This window comes from Microtus ochrogaster, chromosome 8, assembly GCF_000317375.1.
Source record: "Microtus ochrogaster isolate Prairie Vole_2 chromosome 8, MicOch1.0, whole genome shotgun sequence".
Lineage (NCBI taxonomy): Eukaryota > Metazoa > Chordata > Mammalia > Rodentia > Cricetidae > Microtus > Microtus ochrogaster.
The window spans coordinates 78,727,954-78,741,361 of NC_022015.1; positions in this window are offsets into that span (position 1 = coordinate 78,727,954).

Sequence of the window (13,408 nt, forward strand, 5' to 3'; positions counted from 1 at the left end):
CACGATTTCTAATTGTCCTAAATAAATAAACAAACCCAGAAGAACTAATAAATACCAATACTACTCAAATTGTTCCACACAATAGAAACAGAAAGAACACTGCCAAATTCTTTTAATGAGGCTTGAACTTTTCTGTTGGCAGTCAAATTTGGTAATAGTTACTCCTGTGATGGCAGGTGAATTGCGCACATTCATTTTTAAATTTATTTCACTGATTTACTTGTGAAAATATGTTGCATGCTTTGGGTCCTGGTGAAGTCAAATGTCTAATATAACAATTAGAGATGACTTCAGGGAGGTGCCTGGAAATGAAGGCAAATCCTTCATGATTGACATTTATACCTTTGTAAGAAATGCTTCAGAAGAGCTCTTTCCTCTTCCCCCTGTGTGAAGACACAACAAAGACTTGACCAGTTGTGAACCAGGAAATGTAGCATTATTAGATTAAATCTACTGGAGCTTAGTCTTGGAACTGTAAACTTCAGTAATACTCAGTACTATGAATAATTCATTGAGTTTTGGTTAAAATACCTAGTTTAAAGTAATTATTGTAAATTTTGTTACAGACCTACTGTTTTAGTAGGTCTAGGAGGTATGTCCTTGATAGAGAAAACATGTTACTGGGGACAAGCTTTGTGGTTTTAAAGACTCATGTGTGTTTATATACCAGCATGTATATATTCAAGTATGCACAGTTTTGAAAGTAATATATTCATATATAAGACATGAATGCCATTAGCATATCTACACACATACGTTGTATCAAGATATTCTATCCCTATTCCCTTCCTGTAACAACCAACAACTTGGGAAAGGAGAGGGCTTATTTCACTTTACTTCCAGGTCACAATAAAGTCAAGGAAGAATCTCAAAGCAAGTGTCTGGAGGCTGATATCATAGAGGGATATTGCTTGCTGGTTTATTCTTGACTTGCTTACTCACAGGTTTATGCTTAGTTATCATTGTTATATAGTTCAGGATCACCTACAAAGGATTGGTGCTGCCTACCATGAATAAGCACTTCTGAGTCAATTAACAGTCATAGCAATTCCTTGTAGGGGGTGTGTCTGATATATACCTTCCCCCAATCATGGCTTTGCTTTCAAATAAATCTAGGCTGTGTGAAGATGACAAAGTTAATTGGGACACTAACACTATATAGCTCTTATATGAGGAGGAAGAGCAGGAGAGAAGAAAGAAGAAATAAAGGAAGGATTGAGGATATTCCCCATCGATTCATGCATTTGAATACTTGGTTCCCAGCTGTTAGTACTGTTGCAGTAGGTCTAGGAGGGATGTTCTTGATAGACAGAACAGGTTACTGGGGACAAGCTTTGTGATTGCAAAGACTCATGTTCTCCAGAAAATGTAAAACCTTATGTGAAGTTCCACTTGAAGTGAACATCAGCACAGAACAACCCGAAGCCATCTCTAATATCATGTAACTTAGTGGTTAGCTTTAAACTCCATCAAAAAAAATGACACCCCAAGCATCTTAGTGTAAGTCACCACACCCAGTTGAATATGTTTCCCCCTGTTTGGCTGAGTTATTGGAAGCAAGGCCAGCAAACAATGCCAAAACACCGGGTTCTTGGAAGGAATCAAGCATGTCCTTTTGGAAAGCTAGCAGCTCATAAAGTCAGAGGGAAATGATTGAAGGAAGTTGCAATGATTATAAACGGTGAGTGGAATGAAGGGGGGCAGATTTCTTGCCTCACACCCAGGGCCAGGTCATCAGTCATCCTGCACTTTTCCTGAGAAGCTTGGCTAGCAGGCAGGGTACCTTTCCCCAAACACTAACATGATATATGATCTAATTTCACCTTTCAAATAGAGCTTTCTTCAGAGTAGACAAGTCACAACAGTTATAGCTAACCTCTTTAGTGTTCTTGGATGTTTGGTGAGGTTGAAATGCAGAAGGCTGTGGAAGAGATGGATGTGGCTTATGAACTTTACAATAGCCAAAAGACAAAAAGGACAGAAAAAAAATACTAACACGTTTCTTCTTCTTTATCTCTTTTTTCTCCTCTTTTCTTTATATCTATAATCATTTTCCATCCTTCTTAGTTTTCTTTGTACATTAAAAATATTCTAAATTTCTGAAAAAAATTGGTATATGTTGAAAACTCATAATGAAATACCTGTACTTATTTGATTATTTTCTGTATAAGGAGAAAAAGATTGAACTTTGTAATTTCCTGTAAGAAATATACAGATAGAGGCAATAGTATAATACATAGTCAAAAAGAGTAGAAACAATTTACAGGCATTTATATTTTTATTTCAATTTCTATTAAAAAACAGAAACAAATCAGGAGAAAAACATGAAAGCAGAGCAATAGGCAGGACATTTAATGAAGCTGAAAGGTATGGGCTAGTGTGAGCAAGTATATTAAACCACCAGGAATGCATGCAGCAGTCAGCACAGAGACCATTTCTTACAGCAGAAGTGACATAGGAAAGTCACTGGAAAATAGATGAACTACACAGCCTACGAAACTACATAAAGTTTGGAGACAAACACATCATCACTGTGCATCATGATTTATCCTAATTAAGGAAGTAGTGGACATAAAAATAAAATTGTAGATTTTTTTCAAAGTTTTAAAACTTTTTATTACCTTTTAGAATTCCACACATGGGCAATGAAATATGAATGTATGTACATCCCTCCCTCCCTCCCCAGTTTTCTTCGTCAGCATTTATTTTGGCCGATTATGCATCTATCCACTGAGTGTTGTCCACTGAAAAAAGGATTCTGTAAATAAGTAATTCCCTGTTTTGTGGGTGGGTTAAACATAAATATTTTGAAAAAGATTTGAGAAGGTGACCAATTCGCCAAGAAACAATAACTGGCTTTGCCCATAAGCCTCTTACGTATTGAGTCATGGGCTTTTGGACATTATTACAGTACCAGGCACAAAATCCCCTCCTGTGAAACAGTGTGAACATAACTCAGAATACCATTATAATGCTGTATTTTATTCTATAAAATCTGAAGCTTCCTCATATTCTCTTTTTATAATCACCTCTGGCCATATGAGAAACGCATTTCTTTTTCAAAATAGAAATATAATTAAACTTCTTCTTTAGTTGCTAAATGCTTCTCTTTTTCCTAAGTCATATATTCAGTAAACAGGCTTTTGTTTTCTTTCAATCTATGGCCACCCTGGCCTGTAACTTATGGGGCCCAATGTAGCTTCAAAATCATGCTAATTCTCCTGCAGTAAGAGCCTCCTAAGTACCAGGTTTACAAACGTGAGCACCATGTCAGGCCTAAGTATTTCTTTTGATCACAAGATTGGAGAGTTTCACCATTAACTTCAACATTTTGAAACTTGAATTAGACATGAATTGGATTGTATACCATTGAACAAGTTGCTGAAGATTGCCCAAACGATGCTATTTCAGAGCACAAGATCAAACATATCCACTGAAAAATTGCTTGCACATCCTCTACACCTTAGTAAGCAAAAATTTCAACTTGGATTACTAACATTGCAGACAATTCATATTTCCAAGCATAACTTATTTTACTTTTCATAAATCAAGACAATAAATACGTCGACTGTATTATGGGCTTGTTTTCTTTGAAGTTTAATGAGTGCACTTAATATCACTATTTAATCATTATGCTTTGGGCTTACTTTGTACTAACTCATTCTAAATGCTTAGAAAGACACTGAAATCTTAAATATCTTGTTATATTTCTTATAATGAATAAAGAAATGCTATAACCTGAGAAAAGAATAAATAGTAGATTTATTTTGGCTCCTACTTTTGACTCAAGATCAAAGGGCCACATCTTATAATGGTCTCATTGCTGCCAGATTCTGAGGCAGTTCAGAATATCCCATGGTGAGAAACAATGACTGTGTCTGAATGTGTGCAGAAGAACCACTCCAACAACCATTTAATGAGACAGAGTTCTAGCTATCCATTAAAGTTTCAAATTTTAATAACACATGATGAATATTAACTTTCAGCATGTGTTTCAGATCATCCCAATCACACTTAAACTGAGCAATAAGCAAAGGGTCACGCTTATTTCTGAGGTCATTACGTTTATTCCTTTACACTTTTTCCTTTTATTACTGGAACATGTGAGAACTATGTCATATTTCTTCATCTCTTTGGGCAAATAAAATCAAAATGTGATAGTGATAACTGTCTCTCATGTACAGAGGCGGTGTAATCCTGGGCAGTGAGGCTGCACTGAGGTTGACTTCTACTGTCAGTCAAGAGGCTGCAGTGCTCACTTCTTAACAGAATTCAATACCCATAACACCCTCACTGAATTTCCAAAAACACATAGTACCTAAAAATTCTTGAAACACTAAAATCCCATTAATACGTAGCTATTTCTTTACTGTGCATAGAAAGTTTAGATATTCTATCAATAGCCTATATGCTTATACTGACATTTTAATTTTGTAAGTAAATACTATGATATGGAAAGCAAGCAAAAAACCAACAAAGAACAGTAACAACAAAACAGACTTGAAGGTGGATATTTGCTTTGTCTAGACATGTTCCATCTGCTCCTGATTCTTGTGGCATAGCCTTCTTCACTCCAAAGCTCTAGGATGTATTAGCTTCTTTTTCTCATGAGTATTTCTGTGATTGCAACTTGATGCGTGTGTTATGATGACTCTTTCTACTCCTGATAAACCAAAACCTCAATTCCAATTCCCTGCTATGTATGCATTTGCTCCTTGTTCTAATATATTTTGGTAGATTTAAAGTTCAGTTCACCAATCATGTTCATATAATGGTGTCTATTCTTCAAACACCTGTCTTCTAAGGTGCATTTACACGTTAATAACATACACATTATTTGCTACAAGAATACTGTGGTATGTGAAATGCTTCCAGATCAGGCTAGTTTCTTTCAACTTTGCTTTCTCTAACAGCGTATCTTAGGAACAACTGGAACAAGGCAGATGTGATTAGATATGATTATAAAAAGAGGGAGACAGAAAGAAGGGGAAAGAGAAGAAACAGAGACTCAGTTGATACAATGGGAGGATGCCTCTGGGAATTATTTTTTCAATGCTTGCTTCACTTTTACTTCAACTCTCCAATTAAGAAAGAGTTAAATGCCTATGAACAACCATATATCCATCTATACACACACACAAACACACACATATAAATACAAACACACACATAAATACAAACATACACACACATACATACAAAGACACACACACATACAAACACAGAAAACGAACAAACAAACTAACAAACAAGCACATACAATCAAAAGGAAGAAAAAGTTTCACTAAACAAAAATAGATAACACATATTTGGGAAATACTTTTTCATAGCTTGGATCTTTGTAGAACAGTAGAATTCTTGAAGGAAATAATTTCAGAATTAACAACCACAATAATTGCTGTTAGAAAGCCCGGTGGATACTAAGAAGACAGTAGACAAGATCATTTGTAATAGCGAACTACCAATAATGATTATGTTCATGCAAATCTCCTATTTTTACTTTTACTGTCCTTTTACCAATGATAAGATTGCAAAGTGGAAAGCAAGGATCTAGAGAAAGACATGACCGACAATGGAGAAAAGGTAGAAAATCAGTGCAGAGAATCCTCATTGGGAAAAATGACTGTATAGTTCTATGCTTGGCTGTGAATGAGAGTCCTTCTGCCTATTGACTGTATATTTTCCCTAGGACATTCGCTTTAGGACACACACCATTATGTAACCCTTCCCTTGCCTTTTTGGACATTGATCTTTTTAAAAGGCGTTTTCCAGTTTTATTATCCAGAAGTGTCTTTGTCAAGGTTGGAGTACTATCACTTTGAAATATGATCCTCAAAGAAAGTAATGTCCTAGTTTTCAGTTTCTGGAGGCAGGTAGGAGCCCAGTTTCCAAAGTGCACATTGCCACAAGTTGTAAACTAACAACCTTCAGAAAGAAGTTTCTATTTCTCTCTAGTAACAGCAGTTAGTAAAGAGAGATCCTAGCTCTTAAAACTTCATTGTTCTTGATTTCAGTGGAGTTAAGACTGAATTTTGAGCTGTTTCCATTGTAGAGATGTCTTGAATATATATTTTATTGCCATTTAATACTACCTTGGTCAGTCTACATTGACATATGCAAAAAAAAAATACCTGCCCTTCCTTGACACACTGAAGATTGGAGGGGTTTTGAACACATGAATTAACATCTGCTTTGTAACATCCCAGATTTTTACCTAGGTAACACACTTGAGTCTTCTTTTAATTTAAATCATGAACTAATATGTATGGCTATTGTAGGAGCAAATACTAATTACAAGAATAAAACAAATCACAGTCACTATTTTATTCAACAATTACATTGTGTGTCCTAAGGCATATGCTATGAATATAACCCTTCCAAAATATATTTTGGTAGTATTAAATGAATGACAAGAATTCTGACAATGGAGATTTATTTTTAAAAAGTTTCTGGACTAAAAGTAGAGGCAGTGATAAGGTGGACCACATTGTGTGATCAGGACACCACACAATTATAAAGAGGAGTCACTTGTCAGCTCCAAATAAAATTGACTTATCTGTTCTTTTGTTGCTGTATTTTACTTTGTCCATAAAACCTATGAACATTTGCTAGGTCACATATGCTGACACACACACACACACACACACACACACACACACACACACACACACACACACATATAGAGAGAAAGAGAGACTCTGTATATTTGTATCTGTATTGTGCATTGGGCATTTAGAACATGAAATAAATTTGGTATGGAATTGGTCCCTTAGTTAGCATGGTAAGTTTTCACAAGCATCTATCTCCATATTTAACAGATGTAACTCAGATTTCCAATATCACTCATCAAGAAATGAGAGAAATTGCTGGATGGTGGTGGCACACACCTTTAATTCCAGCAGTTCGGGGTCAGAGGCAAGCGAACTACAAGGCCAGCCTGGTATACAAGAGCTAGTTCCAGGACAGGCTCCAAAGCTACAGAGAAACCCTGTCTTGAAAAACTGAAAAAAAGAAAAAAATAAATGAGAAAAATTAAGAGGAGATTAGATTAAACTCCAGTATTATTGTTATGGGTCCTTTTTTTAGAAAACAAATCATACTAGGCTACTTCCTATGTGAAATTTATTCAAGGTAGTTGTAGAAGAATATTTTCACTTCTAGAACATAAGACTATCACATGGTGTTTGTTCCAGAACATGATGGCAAGTTCACAGAATAGATGTTGCTATGGTATTTATTTGCATAATAGTATTTAAACATAGCAAACTAAAGTTTCCTGGAAATAAAGCACACCTCTGTTGAAGATGCTGATGAAAACTGGCCTATTAGAATTCTGTGATTTATAGAGTAAAAATGTCCTAGATAGAAAGCACTAAATTATCTTTAGTTCTTTTAATAGCCGTTGACTACTTACCTTTGTACATGGCCATCCATCTCTTTGACTGATAGGGAAATACGTTTGGAGTGTACTTTTAGCAGATCATTGGCTGCTACCAAGTGGAAAGCAAGGAATGTCAACAGATCTCATCAGAAATCTATAGTAGGCATATTCCTGTTTTGTCATAACCCTTCTACCATCGGCACATACCAACACATTGGGTAAATACATTAATTTATGAATACTGGGCTTGTAAGCTCATGTCTCTAACATTGCTTCTATTAGCGATAAAGGAGGAGACAGGAGAATCTTTTAAAACTTGCAGGTGCTCCTCACCTGTATATAGGTGAACTTATCTCAAATAAAGTAAAGGACTGAGACTCAGAAATTCTTGATGCTTAAACACACAAACATGCACTACATACAGCTATATGCATATATAGTCATATATCCTCCCCTTGTATCAAAGTGTGAAAAAATCATATGATAAGGTATACAACGTGGAATCCCATTTTAAAGCAGCCTGAAGCTCTGTTTCCAAATCACAGCTACTCACATCTGACTCAGAGCAAACCATCTCTTGTTTCTCCTGGAGTGACTTGAAGTTAGAGCTAGGCTTTATATTCAAAATACTTACTATTGAAAAATCATCTGGATTCTGAGCAGAAACACTTTGATTTTGTTCACCAGATGTACATCAGGGGCAAGTATACCTGTAGGTCCATGAGTGAGTCTGTGTCTGTTTATTCATACTGCGTGGCTTCGAAATCAGCTGGAAGTTATCGGGTAGCAAACAGTACAGCTTTTTACCTGTCCCTGGATATGATTATCTACAAGCTGGAATGTGAGAGAAAGAATTAAAATATAAAGATGTGACATGCTTTTTCAATCTAAGAGTCACTTGTTGATCAACAGCTTCAGAACTGACCATTATCCCCGACTTCCCTTATATATAGAAAACCATGAAGTTTCAATGGGATGAATGCTTTGTTCTCACCATGACTGTAAAACATTCTTGAACACCAGAGACTGGTAACCGGGGCTGTGCCGAACTCAAACAAATTCTTAAGTAACCTATCCATACTAGTTTCTAAGATTCATATATATTTTGAGGAAATTCATTTACAGCTACTTAATCTAAACAGTCATTTTGTAACAGGGCAAGAGAGGTCAGAGTTTCCTATATTCTAGTCCTGCTGAGGCCATTTTAGGTTTTATTAGAATTTAATCTCCTTGATGGAAAATCCTATGTAAAATTATCCAATTCTATTCTAAAATTCCAAGGTCAAAATGCCCTGGCTAACTTATTTTAGCTTTTGTTAAATTGCTTGCTTACACAAAACCTCCTCCTGCAGCCGCAGAGGAGGATAACAGAATGTGGTTTTAGCCTTTAAAATTCTCTAACTTTAAATACTCAACTCTATACTTGGGTCACAGTTATCCAGATGTAATTTCAGTCAACTGAAAGAAAGACTTTCTATTAGCTATAAACTGTCTAAGATGTTGTTTCTGTTGGACTCTCCATAATAATTTGTCCTGACATTCCTTCACACGTGGTAAGGAAAGGATTTTCTTTGCCTAAAATTGGATGTCCTAGGTGTTTCTTCAAACATTCTATTAGGACAAATAATAATCAAGGAATAAATTAAGATAATGTTTATTTTTTATCTTGCTAATTGGCACTTGTACAGACTGAATTCATAGTTTCAGCCAATAGAATAATTATGTGGTGGCAATGAGGAATTCTCTGTTCCCAAGTAGGTGGCCACCCATCATTTTTCTGCAATGTCTGCTACTTCACAGCAAGTGTATCTGCATCTTGCTTCATGGTCCTAAACAAAATACAACAAAGGGAAAAAAATATATATATATAAAACATAAATAAATGCAGTGAAAGGTAAAAGTAAGCCTCTATGTACCTGAAGTTGATATTTATTGTAATAAGCAGTATGCTCTGGAGACCCTTCTTACCACTTTCTGTGAAGATTAAGCACTTTCAAAATAGGCACTGATAAGATTTATCTCCTTCATTCTTTGTCTTATCATTTCTTTGGTGTTTAATTTTTGTTGACACCTCAGGAAGACAGAGTAAGTATATAAAGTTACATGTGATTAAATTTGTAATGAGGCCATCATTAACTGCACCCATATGAATGGATCAGAACAGTGCAGGAGCTCTGGCCCCAGTGAATCACTCCCACTGCGTTTCACATACTGAACGAATGGAATTAACAAGTGACAGATCTAATTTTCCTCTGGTAGAGGAATAAAGTTATAGGGCTCACCTATTCACATCAATAGGCTGACTAAATGTCTCTTCCACTGCAGAGGTAAAAATAACTATTCAAGTGGGAAAGAGGGATGGGTGAGAACTTAAGAGCACCTATTGCTCTTGTAGAGGACCCAGGTTCAGTTTCCAGTACCCCCATGGCTCATGACAATCCATAACTCCAGTCCTAGTGAATCTAACTCCTTTTTTTTTTCCTTTTGACTTTCAAAGGCAGGGCACATGCATGATACACATACATATAAGTAAGAATGAAAAATTTTTATATAAATAAAATACTTCTACTTAGATAAAATAAAATTTTAAGGAACCTGTCCAGAGCTCCATGCAATAATTCTATCAAGAATCATTAATTATTTGAAATCATTTATTTCTCTCCTTCCTGTTTTTTCCTTATTACTCTGTTTGTCATTATACTTCATTCTCAATCATGATAATAAATTCTGGTCGTCTAGCATACAAATAATTCAGAAGAGGTGGAATATACGGTGTCTAGATGGCCTAGATGTGGGGAAATCAGAAGGTCCCAAAAGGTCTTGCTGTTTCCACTGGCTAAGAAAGTCATCATTCTGAGAGTACGTACCAGCTCTCAAGACACTGGCCATGAAGTAGAATCAGACTCCAGGACAGCAATACACTCTGCTCAAAACTGTGGGCATAGAGTTGTACACTGGAAGGAAGGCCCACACATAGGAACTGTGCAGAACCAGAGCCCAAACTCTCATGCTGGAGAGATTAATGCCAAGCTGGTGGGAGCATTACGAGTGTAGATACTGCCTAGGGAGTCAGCTCAGCAGGAAAGAAGGAAGTAGACCTACTTGGCTTTTCAAGAGCCTCCATATTATAATTTATTTGGAGTTCAAAAAGGAAAACAATAATGCTGCCTCACCCACAGGGAAAGCTGAAAAGGAACACGTAGGATGTGAGGGACCCACACTTTTTTCTTCTGCAGTGAAGCAGGACTGTCAGGAGGATTTATTATCCATGCTTGTTTGTAGGGTTTTGGTTTTTGGTTTTATGTTGGTTTGACGTCCTTGTTACTTACTTCGCTGTATTTGCCCTCATTATGATTTCCTATGAGCTTATGCCATTTAATTTTATTCTCATTCCTGTCTTGCTTGCTCCCTTCCATCCCCTTTCCATACCGCTATTACTTTTATTGCTTAACAACCATTTTATAAAATTTATCCATGGTATTCTCAAAGTTTCCAACTGCTATTTAGGGTATTTTAATATATGGTTCGTTTAAAAGGTTTTTTTTTTTTGATATTGTAGTTTTTTTGTGATAAGCTTTGTTTTTTTCCATTCTGAGTAGAGCTGGGGATCATACACTCAAGGGAAGAATTGGCACCTAAAAGACCAGCATACAATGAAAAGAATCGGAAGAACAGGAAAAATGAAGTACCAAAATATCCATTCCTTAAATGCACAAATGCCAATATAGAAAAACAAGAAATAGGAAAAAAAAGCAATACAATTCCTTTAAAACCTCATATTGTTACCAAACTTGGCATTACAGTCTGCAGTGTATGAAGTTAGGTTCAGGCATTCACCTATATCTTAACTGGGGTTTCTATTGCTGTGAAGAGACACCATGATCATGACAACTTTTATAAAGGAAATATTCAGTTGGGACTGGCTTACAGTTCAGAAGTTTAGTCCCTTATTATCATGGCCAGAAGCATGGTAGCATGCAAGCAGACAAGGTGCTTGAGAGGTAGCTCGGTGTTCTACATCTCCATCTACAGGCAGCAGGAAGAGAGAGCCAGTGGACTTGCCTCGAGTGTTAGAAACCTCAAAGCTGACCCCCAGCGACACACTTCTTCCAACAATACCATACCTACTCCTACATAATTATACCTCCTAATATTGTCACTCCCTATGAGCCTATGGGGCCTATTTTCATTCAAACCACTACAACCCTTAATAAGCCAAGCAGAACAGCCAAACTGATGGTAAACAGACAATGGAAATGTATTCATATGTTTACATGGGGAAGAGGAACAAACAGATCCAATGATCCCTCTGGTCCATCTTTGTTGCCTAATATGTGAAGTTAAATTTTAAATAGAAAACTGGGTATATGGATATTTAAGCAGTGCAAGACAAAGTGTGGACTCATTCACCATTAACCCATCATTTTCTCATTAAGACTGTAAATCTTTTTCCCAGGAATAAAGCAACTGAGCTCTGTTTCTGTTCTGGCTGGCATAGGCTTTTCTTTTCCCAGTATGAGAATTTTATGGAAATTTCAATTTCTTGAGAACCATTATCTTAATTGTCTTATTGCTAAAATGTCTCTTTAGAATACACATTTATACTAAGCTGGTTATACTAACTTCTCAAAAACTGACTGAAGATTTAGTTAGCGAAATGGTTAAAATACTGAACGGAAATGTCACAGATCAATTTTTTTAGATTTACTTATTTTATTTTGTGCATGTGAGTGCTTGCATACATGTATGTAGGTATGTGCTCTCCCTCCACCCTCCCCTCGTATGTGTGTGTGTGTGTGTGTGTTTGTGTGTGTGTGTGTGCATGTTTAGGAGGTAACAGATCACCTGAAACGGGAGCTATGGATGGTTGTAAACCATCATGCAGGTACTGGAAACTGAACTCATTTCCTCTGCAAAGCAATAATTGCTATTAAGCACTGAGCCATCTCTCCAACTTCAAAAGGTTCCATTTAAAGCAGTCAGTTACCTAAAAGATAATCTAAACCTAGTTAAAAAAAAGGATATCAATTCAGGACCTGATTGTCAAGAGGATGAATTAAAACAAATAAATCGCGCCTTCTCTCTTCTTACATCCTTCCATAAACAAGGATATTTACATACAGATTTTCTTAATCAGGTGTCTTCCTATAGGATGTTAAACTTCATAAATCTTTTCATGTAATATAATTTTTCATTAACATAATTGTTTATTTATCTGTGCGTCTGTGTGCACATGCGCACCACAGAGTGTTTGTGGTGGTCACATGACAACATAAGAAAGCCAGTTCTCTTCTTCTTCCAGACTTGGTAGGAAGCACATTCACCTGCTGAACCATCTCATAAAACCCCCATAAATCTTTAATAAAAACCATTCTTAGCATACACACAATTGAAATATCTCCATTATGACTCCAAAGGCATTTCACAATGTTAACTGAACATTTGACAAAGGATGAAAAGATGAGTTTAGGAATTTGGTGATCAGTTCTAATTTGTATAAGAAATATTGAAAGCACAGATCCCATATTGGGTGTTGGATTAGTGGACAAAGTAATTGTTCCACAGTATGCAGAGCCTTGTTTTGATCTCATTGTCCACTAGGAGAGACTACCCTGAAGGTAGGCGTCTGGACCTCCAGCACTGAGAGGGAGGTGTGGAGTGGAGACACCAGGTCTCTAGAGCTCACTGGACAGCCATGTTAGTGGAATCAGTTAGCTTCCGTTTCTTAACAAATAGCATGTAGAGTGCTATAAGATACCTGACATGCATGTCCACAGGTACACACACCTGCACACATGTGCATATATAGACAGACACCATAACACACACACACACACACAGACACACACATACACACATTCAAAATAAATCAAAGATTCTAAAAAGAAGAAGCAAAGAAGGGCAGTTAACTACTAAATAATAATTTTGCAGAATAAGCTACATTTTTTATGTTGTTTTTTTTTTTTTTTTTGCTGATTACCATAATCATTTATTTTATTTAAATCTTAATTTCAAATCTTTTTTTTT